This window comes from Lipotes vexillifer, unplaced genomic scaffold (genome assembly GCF_000442215.2).
Source record: "Lipotes vexillifer unplaced genomic scaffold, Lipotes_vexillifer_v1.1 scaffold624, whole genome shotgun sequence".
Taxonomy (NCBI): Eukaryota; Metazoa; Chordata; class Mammalia; order Artiodactyla; family Lipotidae; genus Lipotes; species Lipotes vexillifer.
Genome location: NW_006771007.1, coordinates 659,290 through 679,352, shown reverse-complemented (window position 1 = coordinate 679,352; position 20,063 = coordinate 659,290). Strand labels below are relative to the sequence as shown.

At 36.9% G+C, this 20,063-nt stretch overlaps 1 protein-coding gene across 1 annotated transcript in view; it reads right to left on the bottom strand.

Annotated features, from left to right (window-relative positions):
- Nucleotides 1-20,063, bottom strand: part of FAM120C (family with sequence similarity 120 member C) — a 132,095-nt gene that overhangs the window by 11,870 nt on the left and 100,162 nt on the right. The window lies entirely within an intron of this gene.

Below are 20,063 nucleotides of genomic sequence, written 5' to 3'. Positions count from 1 at the left end.
GGGTCTCAGAAACAATATTAAGAATTTTGGACCTTCACCCTGAAAATATATGAAGACAGTTAAGGATTGTCAGCAGGAGATTGGTTTGACATTGACTGGCTCAGAGGGTAAGGGACAAGAGGTATGGATACCAGTTAGGAGGCAACTGAAGCAACCTGTGGCCAAAGAAGTCTGAACAAAGGCACCGGCTGAGGGCATAGAGAAGGCCAGGGGACAAAGACAAGAGTTATTAAGATGATATATTTATCATATTACTATTACTAGTATTTACATTATTATATATACTATATAAAGCATTAAATATTACATTATAATATATGCAGAAAAGTATAAGTTACTCATAGGAATAACACTTACTACATGCCTCTTGTATTCTAGATACCTTGCCAGGAACTTTATATACATAGAATGTGGTAGAACAGAATAGAGACTTAGAATCTGACATACTTGGTTCCAACATAGGTTCCACTACTTTTATATGAGACTCTGGGCAAATGCCTAAAGCTCTAGGGACTTGAGTTCACTCATCTCTAAAATGGGGATAATACTATCTAAATCTCAAAGGTTGTAATAAGTAAAGCAGAAAATGAATGTAAAAGCACTTAGCATATGGCATAGCAGAACTCTTGGTTACTATTTGTAACTAATTCAATCATGGTATAATCCTTCTTTTACTATTTGGTGAAGCCTCCCATATCTTATATTAAATTCTCACACATACAAGAATCTGTTTCTACCCTACTTATTCTGTGTTTTATTTCTCATGCCAGTACCATACTGACTTAAATTTTAAATATGCTTTAATATTTAGTGGTCTCTACTTTTACTCCATGTCTTTCCTCTATGTCTTTGAATTTTAAGCAACATTTATGATTTTATTCTGATTACAAAAGTTCAAGTTCATTCTCATTCAGAAAACATTTAAAAAGCCAAAAAATGTATGAAGAAAATGAAAAGTAAAAACGGAAATAATTTGTAATCTTACCATTTAGATATAACCACTGTTAAGTTCACGATTTTGGCTTCTTTCTTCCTAGCATCTCAATTTTTTCTCTCTTTCACACTATATATAGAATATTATATCTTGCTTTTTTCATTCAACATAATACTATAAGAACCTTTCATTCATTAAATACTTTTCAAAAATATGATTTTAAATGACTGTATGCTCCTCGTATGTTTATCAATTTACTTAAATATCCTATAATACTGGACACTTATACTGTTCATTCTTTTTCTTTTATTATAAAAAATACTACAAAGATATTCACATATATAAATCTCGCTGTATCTCTGATTATTCATTCCCTTAAGATAGATTTCTAGAAGTGGAATTATTATGTCAAAGGTTATGTCCATTTTAAAGGTCCTCAATACATATTGCAAAACTGTTTTCCAGGGCTTCCCTAGTGGCACAGTGGTTAAGAATCCACCTGCCAATGCAGGGGACACGGGTTCGAGCCCTGGCCCAGGAAGATCCCACATGCCACGGAACACCTAAGCCTGGGCACCACAACTACTGAGCCTGCACTCTAGAGCCCGCATGCCACAACTACTGAAGCCTGCGCGCCTAGAGCCCGTGCTCTGCAACAAGAGAAGCCACTGCAATGAGAAGCCCGTGCACCACAACGAAGAGTAGCCCCCGCTCGCCAGAACTAGAGAAAGCCCACGCACAGCAATGAAGACCCAACACAGCCAAAAATAAAAACAAATTAATTAATTAAAAAATTGTTTTCCAGACCCATGTGTCCTATCTCCCAGTAGTATGTCAGCATGAATTATCATTAATCTTTGATGTTTTTATGGGCAAAAAAAGTCTCTTGCTATTTAAATTTCTGTCTCTTTGATTGCTAATGATGAGGTTGCATATTTTTCCCAAACACGTATTTACTTCTATGGCTGGTCTATGTCTATCATAGACATGTCAGTGAATTTGCTTGTTCTGTCTATTGCTCTGTCTCAGATAATCTAAAGCCTTATCTTTATAATAGTGACAGCTATTTGGACACACAGTGGACAGCTGATCCAAGTCAAATCAATCCATGGCTTGCCAGAGTCTTGAGAATTTGAGCTAAGAGATTCAGAGGATGATGAAACAGACAAGCAGAAAGAAGAGCTACACACGTCCATGAGAGAGTGGGCAGTCTCTGTTCCTGCCTTTCCAGTACTATTCCCTGTGTACACCACTTTTCTGGTCCTTAGATGACTATGAGACTACCTGTTATATCTTTACAACAAGATAGCTAGAGTGGCTTTTCTTTCTTGTAAACAAATGAATCCGAGGAGAGTGTCATTTACTCATTTTTGTTTGGGGATGCTAGTATTTAAAAAGTTTTTATATATTGAGAATACTGACACACTGTCTGTTATAACTGTAGCAAATATTTTCCCAGTTTGTCATTTGTCTTTTAATTTTATGTATTTTGGCATATAGATATAGTCATAGTTATTGATCTTTTTACATCTTTCCTTTTTTGTGGGGAGGGTCTCAAGTCTTTATTTTTTTCTTTAACACTACTTCATTTTTTCAAAATAAACCTTTTATTTTGCAGTAATTTTACATATACAGAAACTTACCTAAAAATGCTTTATTGAGGCATAATTTACACACCATACAATTCATCCATTGTAAGTGTAGAATTTAATGATTTTTAGTAAACTTACAGAGTTGGGCAACTATCACCACAGTTGAGTTTTAGAACATTTGCAATGCCCCAAAAGATCCCTCAGGCCCATGCGCACTCACTCCCCATTCCCACCCCTGGGCAATCACCTTCTATCAACTTTACTATCTCTAACAACTTTCTATCTCTATAGATTTGCCTTTCTGGACATTTCATATAAATGGAATAACATAATATGTGGCCTTTTGTGTCTGGCTTCTTTCCTTAGCATAGTTTTTATTTTAATTAAACTTTTAATTTTGATATTATTGTAGATTCACATGCAGTTGTAAGGAATAAAAATGAGGGATCCCTTGAACACTTTACCCAGTTCTCCTAATGGTAAATCTTACAAAACTATAGTACAACATCACAACCAGGTATTGATACTGACCCAATCAAGATACAGAACAGTTCTACTCAAAAAGACTGTTCATTCATTTATTCATTCCATAAACAATATGCATGAGCTGAGACTCTACTGTGTGTTAGGCATGAGTTCAAATCCTGGCTCTGCCATTTAGTAACGGTTTGAACTCAGGAAAGTCACTTCACCTCTCTGAAACTTGCCTTCTTATCTGTTCAATAGGGAGAATAACAACACCTTCCTCACAGAGTGGTTATTAGTGGAATTACATTTAAATTGGTGAGCACTTAATTAGAGCTATATTGAGTACGGAACTCTCAATGAAGTGCTTCTTATTCCTCTCCCCTGTGGGATCCACAGGGTTTCAACCTTGGAAATCCTTTTATGTTAGCTTCAACTTAATCACTGTGTACTTGTTGTTTCTTGAAAATTGTTTGTAGCTTGGGCCAAGACCTTAGATTATGGTGTTTGTATAGGACTCAAATGTTCTAACCAACTCCTTTGACATCCAACCATGTTTTGGGTTTGCCAACTCCCTTTTGCAAATGAATAAACAAGCAAACAAACAAAAACTAGAAAGCAACTTCTTTGGAAAGGAGCATAAAATAAAATTTAAGGAAAAGAATGAAGTTGGAACATGGTCTAAGGTAGTTCTGCCAGATCCACTTGAACCCAGGTCAAAATGCTTGATCATTAGCTCACTTGCTCACCCTCTCCCACAGCTCTGGCATCTTTTCCAGCTCTAGGATGATTCCCAACAGAACAAGGAGCCCTACCATTTGAAGAACATGCCCACCCCTTCTTGCTTGTTTTTTCCGTTCATTTTCTGGAAAGATTCGCTTAGCATTCTTCCCTTTAATACAGATCCCATCCTTCACTAATTGGTGTAAGAAAGGTGAGGCATTCCATTTTCAAGGCCAGGCCCATGTAAGTGGTTGCTTCTGGCTTTTGCAAGTCCTCCAGCTGGTTTGGAGCAACAGGGAGGCTGGCTGTGTCCCCTAGGAAAGCACTGTCAAACTGTGGGCCTGGGGAAGTAACTTGAGAACAGGCAAGTGGGTAAGTACCTCAGGAGGTAATAAAGCACAGAGCCGGCCAAGGAGCAGAAACCCAGGCCTGAGAAGCTGTCCAGGAGTGTGCTTTATGAGCCTCTGAACAGCAGAGCTCTCTGGAGCACAGGAAACCATGCACCAAAAGTGCAGCAGGCTTTCTAGTGGTCAAATCCAATCAGGCTCTAATTAGGCTAAGTTTTAGGAGGCAACAGCCTTGGGCAGCAAATATCTCTACACAAGAAAGTGGTGAGAAGTAAGGCTTTGTCACTGAGACTCAACATCTAACCCTGAAGTCTGGTTCAAGGATTAGATTCTTTTTTTAACTTTTATTTTTATTGAAGTATAGTTGATTTACAATGTTGCATTAGTTTCAGGTGTACAGCAAGGCGATTCATATATATATATATATATATCTGTATATACACTTCCTTTTCAGATTCTTTTCCATTATAGGTTATTACAAGATACTAAATATAGTTCCCTGTACTATACAGTAGGTCTTTGTTGTTTATCTATTTTATATATAGTAGTGTGTATCTGTTAATCCCATACTCCTAATTTATCCCTCCTCACCTTTCCCCTTTGGTAACCATAAATTTGTTTTCTGTCTGTAAGTCTGTTTCTGTTTTATAAATAAGTTCCTTTGTATCATTTTTTTAGATTCCACATATAAGCGATATCATATGACATTTGTCTTTCTCATAAAAAAGAATGAAATAATGCCATTTGCAGCAACATGGATGGACCTAGAGATTAACATACTAAGTGTAGTAAGTCAGACACAGAAAGACAAGGATTAGATTCTACAGGCTTTATATACCCTCTCTCCACAGCACAACCAGCAGGTTCAGGGAACTGATAAGGTTGATGAAAACAACATGTGAAAAAAACTAAAAGATTGCCTTATATTTAAAGAATATTTTGTTGTTTTAAAAATGTCCATAAGCCCTTTATGAATACAGTTTTAGTTTAATGTATGTTAAGACAGCAATATAGGATAGAGAACTGTAACATTTAATGATAGGATATGTGAGGCTCTTCAGCCAAATAATCTTTTCTGAAAAAGCTGATACACATGCCCCAACCAGTTATTAGAGGTCCAATCTTCTGAAACCCCCAGAGGATATGCTATAGCAGATCATGAAGCGACTTAGGAGGATATTGTTCTGTCAATGAGAGTCAGTGTTCCATGACATTTCTTGAGGCCCCATTATGCATGGAGATGCTTAGGTTTCAGACTGTAGATGTGGATTGGAACCTCTAGGGAGCATATGTGGTGGGTTAACCACAACATATGGAGATGAAGGAGGAAAGAATTCGTCACCCCATTGTTTACTCATTGTTTTCTACAGACTCTACTCCTTAGTTTGCTCCTCAAGTGTAAAGTAAGAAGGCTGTTTGGGGGCATTGTTATATATGTATCTATGCCAGATGGTTCTTTTCTTACCTTCTTATTGCTTTATAAGCTTCCAACACTACTCCTATCCCTTCCCTGTGTAGCCTGGATAGGTTAATAACTCCTATGTACTCCCAGAGCTCTCTACACTCACCTCTACTGTTCCGTGCACTTACATTGTACTGAAGTTGTCTGTTCATGAGTCTGTCTCCTCTGCTCTACTGGGAACTCCCCGAAGACAGAGACTAGGTCTTTCTCATATCTGTTTCCCCAGCACCTATGGGTGCTTAGTAGATGTTTGTTGGACAGTTTGGGGGAACTTGAGGGTATTAACCAAGTTTTATTTTAACCTTGTAATCTAACAGTACCTTATACACAGTAGGTGTTCATGTATATCTTCTCTGATAAAATTAATTTTTAAAGGGCTTAAAGATATATGGTACTAAATGTAAAATAGATAGCTAGTGGGAAGCAGCTGCAGGGTGGGATAGGGAGGGTGGGAGGGAGACGCAAGAGGGAGGAGATATGGGGATATATGTATATGTATAGCTGATTTACTTTGTTATAAAGCAGAAACTAACACACCATTGTAAAGCAATTATACTCCAATAAAGATGTTAAAAAAAATATATATGGTGCTGTCATACAGAGTGAAGTAAGTCAGAAAGAGAAAAACAAATACCGTATGCTAACACATATATATGGAATCCAAAAAAAAAAATGGTTCTGAAGAACCTAGGGGCAGGACAGGTATAAGACGCAGATGTAGAGAATGGACCTGAGGACACGGGGAGGGGGAAGGGTAAGCTGGGACGAAGTGAGAGAGTGGCATGGACATATATACAATACCAAATGTAAAATAGATAGCTAGTGGGAAGTAGCCACATAGCACAGGGAGATCAGCTCGGTGCTTTGTGTACACCTAGAGGGGTGGGACAGGGAGGGTGGGAGGGAGACGCAAGAGGGAGGAGATATGGAGATATATGTTTATGTATAGCTGATTCACTTTGTTATACAGCAGAAACTTAACACACCATTGTAAAGCAATTGTACTCCAATAAAGATGTTAAAAAAAGGAGATATAGAACAGTTCTACCACCACAAGGATCCCTCATATTACCTTTTATAACCACACCTCTCTTGTTCCCCCACTGATGTACTTAACCCCTGGCAATCACTAATCTGTTCTTCATTTCCCTAATTTTGTCACTTCAGCAATGTTATATAAATGGAATCACACAGCAGGTAATCTTTGGGGATTGGCTTTTTCATCTAAGTTGTTGTGTGTTATTAAAAGTTTGTTGCTTTCTGGGAATTCCCTGGCAGTCCAGTGGTTAGGACGCCACGCTTTCACTGCCGAGGGCCCGGGTTCAATACCTGGTCTGGGAACTAAGACCCTGAAAGCCGCTTGGTGTGGACAAAAAAAAAAGTTTGTTGCTTTTCATTGCTGAGTAGAATTCCATCATATGTGTGTACAACAGTTGAATAATTCATCCACTGAGAGAAATCTGAGTTGTTTCCAACTTTGGAGTATTATGAATAAAGGTCCTGGGACTTCCCTAGTGGTGCAGTGGTTAAGAATCCACCTGCCAATGCAGGGGAAACGGGTTTGAACCCTGGTCCGGGAAGATCCCACATGCCGCTGAGCAACTAAGCCCATGTGCCACAACTACTGAGCCTGCGCTCTAGAGCCCTCGAGCCACAACCACTGAGCCTGCGTGCCACAACTACTGAAGTCCGCGCACCTAGAGCCCGTGCTCCACAACAAGAGAAGCCACGGCAATGAGAAGCCGTTGCACCACAACGAAGAGTAGCCTCTGCTCTCTGCAACTAGAGAAAGCCCACAAGCAACAATGAAGACCCAATGCAGCCATAAATGAATGAATGAATGAATGAATGAATGAATGAATAAAAGAATGAATGAATGAATAAATAAAAGAATAAATAAAAGAATAAAAGCATAAATAAATAAAAGAATAAATAAATAAATGAAAGAATAAAGGTGCTATAAACATTAGTGACCTTAGTGTACAGGTTTCTGTGGGGACGTAAATGTTCATTTCTCTGGGGTAAATGCCCAACAGTGCAATTGCTGAGTTGTACAGTGGTTTTTAAAGAAACTGCCAAATTGTTTTTCAAATTGACTGTACCATTCTACATTTCCAACACCAATGTATGAATGATCCAGTTTCTTTGTGTTTTCCCCATCATGTGGTATTATCTTTATTTCTTACATGAGCCATTCTGAGAGGTGTGTAATTATATCTCATTGTGGTTTTAACTTGCATTTCCCTAATGGCTAATAATATTGAACATCTTTTCATGTGTTTTTTGTTCATCGTATACCCTCTTCAGTGAAATGTCATGTATTTTGCCATTTTCTAATTAAATTATTTGTCTGGTTTTTTCTTGATGAGTTTTGAGAGCTCTTTATATATTCTAGACACTAGGCTCTTGTCGAATATGTGGTTTGCAAATGTTTTCTCCCACTTTGTAGCTTGTCTTTTCATCCTCCTTACATGGGCATTCAACCGGCAAACGTTTTTAATTCTGATGAGGTCCAATTTATAAATTTTTCCTTTTATGGATCATGCTTTTGACAACAAGTCTAAGAACACTTTGCCTAGCTCTAGAACCTGAAAATATTTCCATTTTTCTAAAATTTGTATACTTTTATATTTACATTTAAGTCTATGATCCACTTTGAGTTAATTTTGGGGGGAGATATGCTATTATTTTTATTATATTTACATTTAAACTTCTCCAAACACTGAGCTCAAGTATATGGTGGCCCTTTCTTCAGAGTTTTTAAATGAACAGACAGCTTTAAGGGTGCAATGTATTTAACACTGCACAATATGTTCAACAGTTAGAGAATCTAGGGGATGGTATAACTATATACTTTTTTTTTTTTCTTGCGTTATGCGGGCCTCTCACTGTTGTGGCCTCTCCCATTTGCGGAGCACAGGCTCCGGACGCGCAGGCTCAGCGGCCATGGCTCACGGGCCCAGCCGCTCCGCGGCATGTGGGATCTTCCCGAAACGGGGCACGAACCCGCGTCTCCTGCATCGGCAGGCGGACTCTCAAGCACTGCGCCACCAGGGAAGCCCCATACTTTTATACATTTAGTAGCACAAGTAGAGGGAAAAGCCCTGCAACTGGAGGAAAAACCCATCAGGACTGAACAGAGAGGTCCTTGGTTGCGGAGAGAATCTCCCCTTGACTTCAGCCTCGAGACAAACCAAGGAGTCTGTCAGGACACAAAAACCACTGAATTCAGGACAAACAGGAGCAACAGAATAGGTACTGAGGAATTGGCTCTTGCCAATTAAGATTGTGGAGGCCAGTCTGAAGCGAGTAGGGCTGGCTGGAGACAGGAAATGTGGCAACTCAAGTCCAGGATCTGTAGATTAGAACAGCAGTCTAGAGACAGAATGGTTAGTGCTTTCTTCAAAAATTCCCAGTTTTTTAAGCAAGTTCCTAGGATGCCTTCCTTAAACAAGGTTGAGTTAATTTTTGTATAATGTGTGAGGTTTGGGTTGAAGTGTTGTTTGTTGGCCTATGGATGTCCAATTGTTCCAACACCATTTGTTGAAAAGGCTATCCTTTCTCCACTGAATTGTTTTTGCACTTTTGTAAAAAATCAGTTGAGCATATTTGTGTTGTTCTATTTCTAGGTTCTTAATTTTGTTCCATTGACCTATGTGTTTATCTGTTAGCAAATACCTCCATTGTCTTGACTACTTTAGCTACAATATTAAGCCTCAATATTGGGTAGAGTGATTCCTATACTTCTTTCTTCTTTTGCAAGATTGTTTTAGCTATTGTAAGGGTCTATGCCTTTCTATACAAATTTTAGAATAACTTTGTCTACATCCATTAAATCCTTGCATTAAGCCCACAGGTTTTTTAATAAACCTACAGATCAATTTGAGAACTGAGTTTTTCAGTGGTTAAGTGTATGGACTTTCTTTGATTTCTTTCATCGTCACGAAGCATAATGATTTTGAGGTTGATTCATGCTCTGACATGTACCAGTAGTTTGATTTTACTGCTGAGTAATATTTTATTGATGGATATATCACACGTTTATCCATCTACCAGTTAATAGATATTTGAGTTATTTCTACTTTTTGACTATTATGAATACTGTTTCTTTGAACATTCATGTGCAAGTCTTAGTGTGGACCTATCTTTTCAATGCTCTTGGGTAGATACCTAGGAGTGAAATAAATGAGTCATGATAATTTATGTTTAACCTTCTAAGAAAATGCCAAACTAATCTCCACTTTAAATTCCCACCAGCAATGTATGAGGGAATCTCAATTCTCTGCAGCCAGGCCTACATTTGTCATTGTGTGTCTTTTTTATTATAATTATTCCAGCTGAGTGAAGTGGTGTTTCATTGTGGTTTAAATTTGCATTTTCCCAATGATTACTGAAGTTGAGAATTTTTTCATGTGCTTATATTCCAAACTTATGTCTTCTCTGGTGAAATGTCTATTCACATCTTTTACTCATTTTAATTATTATTTCTTTTATTTATTTGTTTATTTATTTATTTATGGCTCTGTTGGGTCTTTGTTGCTGTGTGGGCTTTCTTTAGCTGTGGCGAGTGGGGGCTACTCTTCATTGCAGTGCTCGGGCTTCTCATTGCAGTGGCTTATCTTGTTGTAGAGCACAGGCTCTGGGTGCGTGGGCTTCAGTAGCTGTGGCACGCAGGCTCAGTAGTTGTGGCTTGTGGGCTCTAGAGTGCAGGCTCAGTAATTGTGGTGCATGGGCTTAGTTGATCAGCTAAGGGATCTTGTGGGATCTTCCTGTACCATGGATTGAACCTGTGTCCCCTGCATTGGCAGGCGGATTCTTAACCACTGCGCCACCAGGGAAGTCCCTTTTAGTCATTTTTAGATTGAGTTGTTTATTTTCTTATACATTTTAAGAGTGCTTTATATATTGATATAAGTCTTTTATCAGATATATGATTTGTAAATATTTTCTCCAGTCTGTGGTTTGTCTTTTCAGTTTTTTAATGGTGGCTTTTGAAGTGTAAAAGTTTCGTATTTGGATGAAATCTATTTTTTTTAGGTGACTTTTGCTTTGGCGGTTGTATCTAAGAAATCTTCACCTAACACAAAATCATGAAAATTTTCTCCTGTAAGTTTGACAGTTTTAACTATCCCATTTTGGTCTATGATCCATTTTGAGTAATTTTTGTGTATAGTGTGAAGGATCTAAATTCATCATTTTTATCAGATCAGGTCAAGTTGGTTGCACGAGTCTTCCGTATTTTTGCTGACTTTCTGTCCAGTTGCTCCAGCCATTATTGAGAGTAGGGTATTGAAGCTTTCAGCTGTCATTGTTGAAGTGTCTATTTCATTCTTAAATTCTACCAGTTTTTGCTTCATGTATTTAGGGACACTGCTGTTGGGAATACATGTTTATATTGATAGTTATTATATCTTCCTGATGAATGGACCCTTTTATCACTACAAAATCTTGTCTACAGTAACATTACTTGTCTTAAAGTCTATTTTGTCTGATATTAGTATAGCTATTATAATTCTCATATGGTTATTGTTTGCATGGTATATTTTTTCTATTCTTTGTCTTTCAACCTATTTGTGTCTTTGAATCTAAAGTATATCTCCTGTAGATAGTTCATGCTTTGTATCCAATCTCACAATCTCACAATCTCTGCCTTTTGACTGGAATGTTCAGTCCATTTACATTTGATGTAGTTGTTGATATGTTTAGATTTATAGGTTTCATAACTTTTTTGCTTTTTTGTTTGTTCTTCTTTTACTGCCTTCTACTGCATTAAATAGATACTCTCCAGTGTAGCATTTTAATTATTTTTGTTGGTTTTTAATATATTTTTAGTTATTTTCATAATGGTTGCTGTGTAGATTACAAAATACATCTTAACTGGGCTTCCCTAGTGGCTCATGGTTAAGAATCTGCCTGCCAATGCAGGGGACATGGGTTCGATCCCTGGTCCGGGAAGATCCCACATGCCACGGAGCGACAATGCCTGTGCGCCACAACTACTGAGCCTGCGCACCGCAACAAAGAGTAGCCCCTGCTTGCCGCAACTTGAGAAAGTCCGCACGCAACAACGAAGACCCAATGCAGCCAAAAATAAATAAATAAATTTATATTTAAAAAACCCCGAAATACATCTTAACTGACAAACCACATCAAATTAGTACTAAGTAATTCCAGTAGGAGGTAGAAACATTGCTCCAAAGAGTTCACTTCTTTCCTCCCTCCATTGCATTATTATTTTCATGTATATTATACCAGTATTCTAAAACCAACACAAAATTTTATAATTATTGATTTATGCAGTTGTCTTTTAAATCAGTTAAGTGAATAAATGAGAAAAAATATATTTATACCACTTTTTATATATATCTATGTAATTACCTTTACAGATGGTTATTATTCATTCATTTGGTGTCATTTCCTTTCAATCTGAAGGACATCTTTTAATACTTCTTGTATGGCAAATTGGTAGCAATAAATTCTCTTAATCTTTGGTTATCTGGGGATCTATTTCACTTTCCTTTCTACTTTACAGCTTTATTGAGATAAAATTATTATAGTATACAATTCATGTATTAAAAGTGTATAAGTCACTGGTTTTTAGTACATTCACAGGGCTGTGTAACCATCACCACTAAATAATTCCACAACATTTAAAGCACCCAAAAAGAAACCTCATATCCATTAGCAATCACTCTACATTTGCCCCTCCCCCAGGTCCCTGGCAACCACACATCTACAGATTTGCCTATTTTGAACATCTCATATAACTAGAACTATATAATATATGTCATTTTGTGACTGGTGTATTTCACTTAGCCTAATGTTTTTCAGGGTTCATCCATGTTATAGCATAAATCATAGTTAATTCCTCTTTATAGTTGAATAATATTCTATTGTACAAATATACCACATTTTGTTAACCCATTCATCAGCTGATGGACATTTGAGTTGTTTCCACTTTTTAGATATTATGAGTAATGTTATATGAATATTCATGAACATGTTTCTGTGTGAATATGTGTCTTCATTTTATGTTCTCACCAGCAGTGTTCCAATTTCTCCACATCCTCACCAACACCTGTTGTCTGTCTTTTTGATTATAGCCACCCTAATGGGTGTCAACTGGAATCTCGTATTTTTTTTTAATTGATACACTTTATTTATTTATTTGTTTATTTATTTATTTTTGGCTGTGTGGGGTCTTTGTTGCTGCGTGTGGGCTTTTCTCTAGTTGCAGTGAGCGAGGGCTACTTTTCATTGCAGTGCACGGGCTTCTCATTGCAGTGGCTTCTCTTGTTGCAGAGCATGGGCTCTAGGCACGTGGGCTTCAGTAGTTGTGGCTCGCGGGCTCTAGAGCGCAGCCTCAGCAGTTGTGGTGCTCGGGCTTAGCTGCCCCACAGCATGTGGGATCTTCCCGGACCAGGGCTCGGACCTGTGTCCCCTGCGTTGGCAGGCAGATTTTTAACCACTGTGCCACCAGGGAAGTACCGGAATCTCGTATTTTTGATTTGCAGTTCCCTAAAGATTAGTGATGTTGAGTATCTTTTCATATGCTTATTGGCCATTTACATATCTTCTCTGGAGAAATGTCAACTGAATTTTTTTGTCCATTGTAAAAATTAAATTATCTCTCCTTTATTATTGAGTTGTAAGAATTCTTTATACATTCTAGATACTATACCCTTATCAGATATACGATTTGCAAATATTTTCTCCCATTCTGTGAGTTGTTCTCACTTTCTTCATGGCATTGTCTCCAGCACACAAGCTTTTAGTTTTGATCTAGTCCAATTTATATAATTTCGTTTTGCTACTTATGCTTTTAGCATCATATCTAAGAAACCATTGCCTAACCTGAGATCATGAAGATTTACACATTTTGTCTTCTAAAGGTTTTATAATTTGGGCTCTTACATTTACACCTATAATACATTTTGAGCTAATTTTTGTGTATGATGTGAGGTAGAGGTCCAACTTCATTCTTTTGCATATGAATATCGTTATCACAAAACTATTTGCTGAAATGACTATTTTTCCCCATTAAATTATCTTGGTACCCTTGCCAAAAATCAATTGACCATAAATGGAAGGGTTTATTTCTGGGAACTCAACTGTACTCCATTCATTTAAATGCCTATCCATATGCCACTATCTCAATTACTGTAGCTTTTGTAGTAAATGTTAAAATTGGGAAGTGTGAATCTACAACTTTGTTCTTTTTTTAAAGATTGTTTTGGCTACTCTGAGCCCATTGCATTTACACATTAATTTTAGTGTCAGCTTGTTAACTTCTGCAAAGAAGCCATCTGGGATTTTGGATTATGTTAAGTATGTAGATCAAACTTGGGAACTACTGCCATCTTAACAACCTTATGTCTTCTTATACATGAACAAGGGATGTTTTTACATTTATTTAAATCTTCTTTAACTGTAGTTTTCAATTTACAAGTCTTGAACTTCTTTTCTCAAATTTATACCAAGTATTTCATTCTTTTGGAGGTTATTATAAAAGGAGTTGTTCTCTTAATTTTATTTTGGAATATTGATTACTAGTGTATCAATTACAGCTGATACTTGTATATTGATCTTATATCCTGTGACTTTGTTGAACTCATTTATTTATTTAATTAATTTATTTAATTTATTTATTTTTGGCTGCATTGGGTCTTCATTGCTGCACATGGGCTTTCTTTACTTGTGGAGAGCGGGTGCTACTCTTTGTTGCGGTGCACATGCTTCTCATTGCGGTGGCTTCTCTTGTTGCAGAGCACAAGCTCTAGGTGCATGGGCTTCAGTAGTTGTGGCACACGGGCTCAGAAGTTGTGGCTCATGGGCTCTAGAATGCAAGCTCAGTAGCTGTGGAGCACGGGCTTAGTTGCTCTGGGGCATGTGGGATCTTCCCGGACCAGGGATCGAACCTGTGTCCCCTGCATTTGCAGGTGGATTCTTAACCACTGTGCCACCAGGGAAGCCCTCATTTATTGGTTTTAATTGTCTATTTTGTCATACTCTAAAAAAATTGTGGTAAAATACACATAACATAAAATTTACCATCTTAACCATTTGTAAGTGTACAGTTCAGTGGTATTAAATACAGTCACATCGTGCATCCATCACCACCATCCATCCCCATAACTCTTTTCATCTTGTTAAACTGAAACTCTATACCTATTAAACAATACCTACCCATTCTTCCCCACCCCAATTCTGTAGCTCATATAAGTGGAATCATACAGTATTTGTCTTTTCGTGACTGGCTTATTTCACTTAACATAATGTCCTCAAGATTCATCCATGTTGTAGTGTATTGTAGAATTTCCTTCCTTTTAAAGGCTGAATAATACTCCATTGTATGTATATACCACATTCATCATCTGATGGACACTCGTGTTGCTTCCACATTTTAGCTACTGTGAATAATGCTACTATGAACATGAATATACACATATTTCTTCGAGACCCTGCCTTCAATTCTTTTGGCTATATAGCTGGAAGTGGAATTGCTGGATCATATGGCAATTCTATTTTTAATTTTTTGAGGAACCACCATACTATTTTCCATAGTAGCTGTCCATTTTATATTCGCACCAACAGTGCACAAGCTTTCCAATTTCTCCACATCTTTGACAACATTTGTTATTTTCTATTTTTTTACCTTTACCATCCTAGTGAATATGAAGTAGTATCTCACTGCAGTTTTGATTTGCATTTCCCTAATGACTAGTGACGTTGAGCATCTTTTCATATGCTTATTTGTCATTCCTATGTCTTCTCTGGAGAAATGTCTATTCAAGTCCTTTGCCCCCTTTTGAATTTTAAGTAATAACTAGAATTATGACTTATAACATTATACCAGAACATATAAGATTTTTAGAAATTTCATGTAATGTCTGAAACATTTATATTAACATATTTCCATACAAATAACCCAAAGAAAGTTTAGTATTAGTTGTTTTGTTTGTTTGTTTGTTTTTTTATACTGCAGGTTCTTATTAGTTATCAATTTTATACACGAGTGTATACATGGCAATCCCAATCACCCAATTCAGCACACCACCATCCCCACCCCACCATAGTTTTCCCCCCTTGGTTTCCATACCTTTGTTCTCTACATCTGTGTCTCAACTTCTGCCCTGCAAACCGGTTCATCTCTAACATTATTCTAGGTTCCACATACATGCGTTAATATATGATATTTGTTTTTCTCTTTCTGACTTACTTCACTCTGTATGACGGTCTCTAGATCCATCCATGTCTCAACAAATGACTCAATTGCGTTCCTTTTTATGGCTGAGTAATATTCCATTCTATATATGTACCATATCTTCTTTATCCATTTGTCTATCAATGGGCATTTAGATTGTTTCCATGACCTGGCTATTGTAAATAGTGCTGCAATGAACATTGTGGTGCATGTGTCTTTTTGAATTATGGTTTTCTCTGGGTATACGCCCAGTAGTGGGATTGCTGGGTCATATGGTAATTCTATTTTTAGTGTTTTAAGGAACCTCCATGCTGTTCTCCATAGTGGCTGTATCAATTTACATTCCCACAAACAGTGCAAGAGGGTTCCCTTTTGTCCAAACACTCTCCAGCATTTGTTGTTTGTAGGTCTTCTGATGATGCCCATTCTAACTGGTGTGAGGTGATACCTCACTATAGTTGTGATTTGCATTTCTCTAATAATTAGTGATGTTGAGCAGCTTTTCATGTGCTTCTTGGCCATCTGCATGTCTTCTTTGGATAAATGTCTATTTAGGTCTTCTGCCCATTTTTGGATTGGGTTGTTTGTTTCTTTAATATTGAGCTCCATGAGCTGTTTATATATTCTGGAGATTAATACTTTGTCCGTTGATTCATTTGCAAATATTTTCTCCCATTCTGAGGTTGTCTTTTCGTCTGGTTTATGGTTTCCTTTGATGTGCAAAAGCTTTGAAGTTTCATTAGGTCCCATTCGTTTATTTTTGTTTTTATTTCCATTACTCTAGGAGGTGGATCAAAAAAGATCTTGCTGTAAAAACAAAAACAAAAAAGATCTTGCTGTGATTTATGTCAAAGAGTGTTCTTCCTATGTTTTCTTCTAAGAGTTTTATAATGTCCAGTCTTACTTTAGGTCTCGAATCCATTTTATTTTTGTGTATGGTGTTAGGGAGTGTTCTAATTTCATTCTTTTACACATAGCTGTCCAGTTTTCCCAGCACCACTTATTGAAGAGACTGTCTTTTCTCCATTGTATATCTTTGCCTCCTTCGTCATAGATTAGTTGACCATAGGTGCCTGGGTTCATCTCTGGGCTTTCTATCTTGTTCCATTGATCTATGTTTCTGTTTTTGTGCCAGTACCATATTGTCTTGATTACTGTAGCTTTGTAGTATAGTCTGAAGTCAGGGTGTCTGATTCCTCCAGCTCCATTTTTTGTTCTCAAGATTGCTTTGGCTATTCGGGGTCTTTTGTGTCTCCATACAAATTTTAAGATGATTTGTTCTAGTTCCATAAAAAATGCCATTGGTAATTTGATAGGGATTGCATTGAATCTGTAGATTGCTTTGGGTAGTATAGTCATTTTCACAATATTGATTCTTCCAATCCAAGAACATGGTATATCAATCCATCTGTTGGTATCATCTTTAATTTCTTTCATCAGTGTCTTATAGTTTTCTGCATACAGGTCTTTTGTCTCCCTAGGTAGGTTTACTCCTAGGTATTTTATTCTTTTTGCTGCAATGGTAAATTGGAGTGTTTCCATAATTTCTTTCAGATTTTTCATCATTAGTGTATAGGAATGCAGGAGATTTCTGTGCATTAATTTTGTATCCTGCAAGTTTACCAAATTCATTGATTAGCACTAGTTTTTTTCTGGTGGCATTTTTACAATACTCTATGTATAGTATCATGTCATCTGCAAATAGTGACAGTTTTACTTCTTCTTTTCCAATTTGTATTCCTTTTATTGCTTTTTCTTCTCTGATTGCTGTGGCTAGGACTTCCAAAACTATGTTGAAGAATAGGGGTGAGAGTGGACATCCTTGTTTTGTTCCTGATCTTAGAGGATATGCTTTAGTTTTTCACCATTGAGAATGATGTTTGCTGTGGGTTTGTCATATATGGCCTTTTTTATGCTGAGATAGTTTCCCTCTATGCCCACTTTCTTGAGAGTTTTTTTTTTTTATCACAAATGGGTGTTGAATTTTGTCAAAAGCTTTTTCTGCATCTATTGAGATGATCATATGGTTTTTATTCTTCAATTTGTTAATATGATGTATAGCATTGATTTATTTGCGAATATTGAAGAATCCTTGCATCCCTAGGATAAATCCCACTTGATCGTGGTATATGATCCTTTAATGTGTTGTTGGATTCTGTTTGCTAGCATTTTGTTGAGGATTTTTTCATCTATATTCATCAGTGATTTTGGACTGTAATTTTCTTTTTTTTTAGTATCTTTATCTGGTTTTGGTATCAGGGTGATGGTGGCCTCGTAGAATGAGGTTTGTAGTGTTCCTTCCTCTTCAATTTTTTGGAAGAGTTTAAGAAGGATGGGTGTTAGCTCTTTTCTAAATGTTTGATAGAATTCACCTGTGAAGCCATCTGGTCCTGGACTTTTGTTTGTTGGAATATTTTTAATCACATTTTCAATTTCATTACTTGTGATTGGTCTGTTCATATTTTCTATTTCTTCCTGGTTCAGTCTTGGAAGGTTATACCTTTCTAAGAATTTGTCTATTTCTTCCAGGTTGTCTAATTTATTGGTATACAGTTGCTTGTAGTAGTCTCTTAGGATACTTTCTATTTCTACAGTGTCTGTTGTAACGTCTCTTTTTTCATTTCTAAATTTATTCGAGTCCTCTCCCTCTTTTTCTTGATGAGTATGGCTAATGTTTTATCAGTTTTGTTTATCTTATCAAAGAACAAGCTTTCAGTTTTATTGATATTTGTTATTATTTTCTTTGTTTCTATTTCATTTATTTCTGCTCTGATCTTTATGATTTCTTTCCTTCTGCTAACTTTGGGTTTTGTTTGTTCTCTTTCTCTAGTTCCTTGAGGTGTAAGGTTAGATTGTTTATTTGAGATTTTTCTTGTTTCTTGAGGTAGGCTTGTATAGCTAATAAACTTCCCTCTTAGAACTGCTTTTGCTGCATCCCACAGGTTTTGGATCGTCGTGTTTTCATTGTCATTTTTCTGTAGGTATTTTTTCATTTCCTCTTTGATTTCTTCAGTGATCTCTTGGTTATTTAGTAACATATTGTTTAGCCTCCATGTGTTTGTGTTTTTTAGTTTTTTTTCCCCTATAATTCATTTTTAATCTCATAGCATTGTGGTCAGAAAAGATGCTTGATATGATTTCGATTTTCTTAAATTTACTGAGGCTTGATTTGTGACCCATCCTGGAGAATGTTTTGTGCACAGTTGAGAAGAAAGTGAAATCTTCTGTTTTTGGATGGAATGTCCTATAAATATCAATTAAATCTACCTGGTCTATTGTGTCATTTAAACCTTTTCTTTGCTTATTTATTTTCATTTTGGATGATCTGTCCATTGGTGTAAGTGAGGTGTTAAAGTCACCTACTATTATTGTGTCACTCTTGATTTCCTCTTTTAGAGCTGTTAGCAGTTGCCTTATGTACTGAGGTGCTCCGATGTTGGGTGCATATTGTTACACCTTCTTGTTGGATTGATCCCTTGATCATTATGTAGTGTCCTTCCTTGTCTCCTGTAACATTCTTTATTTTAAAGGATATTTTATCTGACAGGAGTATAGCTACTCCAGCTTTCTTTTGATTTCTATTTGCATGGAATATCATTTTCCATCCCATCACTTTCAGTTTTTATGTGTTCCTAGGTCTGAAGTGGGTCTCTTGTAGACAGCATATATATGAGTCTTGTTTTTGGATCCATTCAGCAATCCTGTGTCTTTTTGTTGGAGCATTTAATCCAGTCACGTTTAAGGTAATTATCGATATGTATATTCCTATGACCATTTTCTTAATTGTTTTGGGTTTGTTTTTGTAGGTCCTTTTCTTCTCCTGTGTTCCCCACTTAGAGAAGTTCCTTTAGCATTTGTTGTACAGCTTGTTTGGTGGTTCTGAATTCCCTTAGCTTTTGCTTTTCTGTGAAGCTTTTGATTTCTCCTTCGAATCTGAATGAAATCCTTGCCGGGTAGAGTAATCTTGTTTGTAGGTTCTTCCCTTTCATCACTTTAAGTATATCATGCCACTCCCTTCTGGCTTGTAGAGTTTCTGCTGAGAAATCAGCTGTTAACCTTATGGGAGTTCCCTTGTATGTTATTTGTCATTTTTCACTTGATGCTTTCAATAATGTTTCTTTGTCTTTAATTTTTGCCAATTTGATTACTATGTGTCTCGGCGTGTTTCTCCTTTGGTTTATTCTGTGTGGGACTCGCTGAGCTTCCTGGACTTGCGTGGCTATTTCCTTTCCCATGTTAGGGAAGTTTTCAACTATAATCTCTTCAAATATTTTCTCGGGTACTTTCTCTCTCTCTTCTCCTTCTGGAACCCCTATAATGCGAATGTTGTTACGTT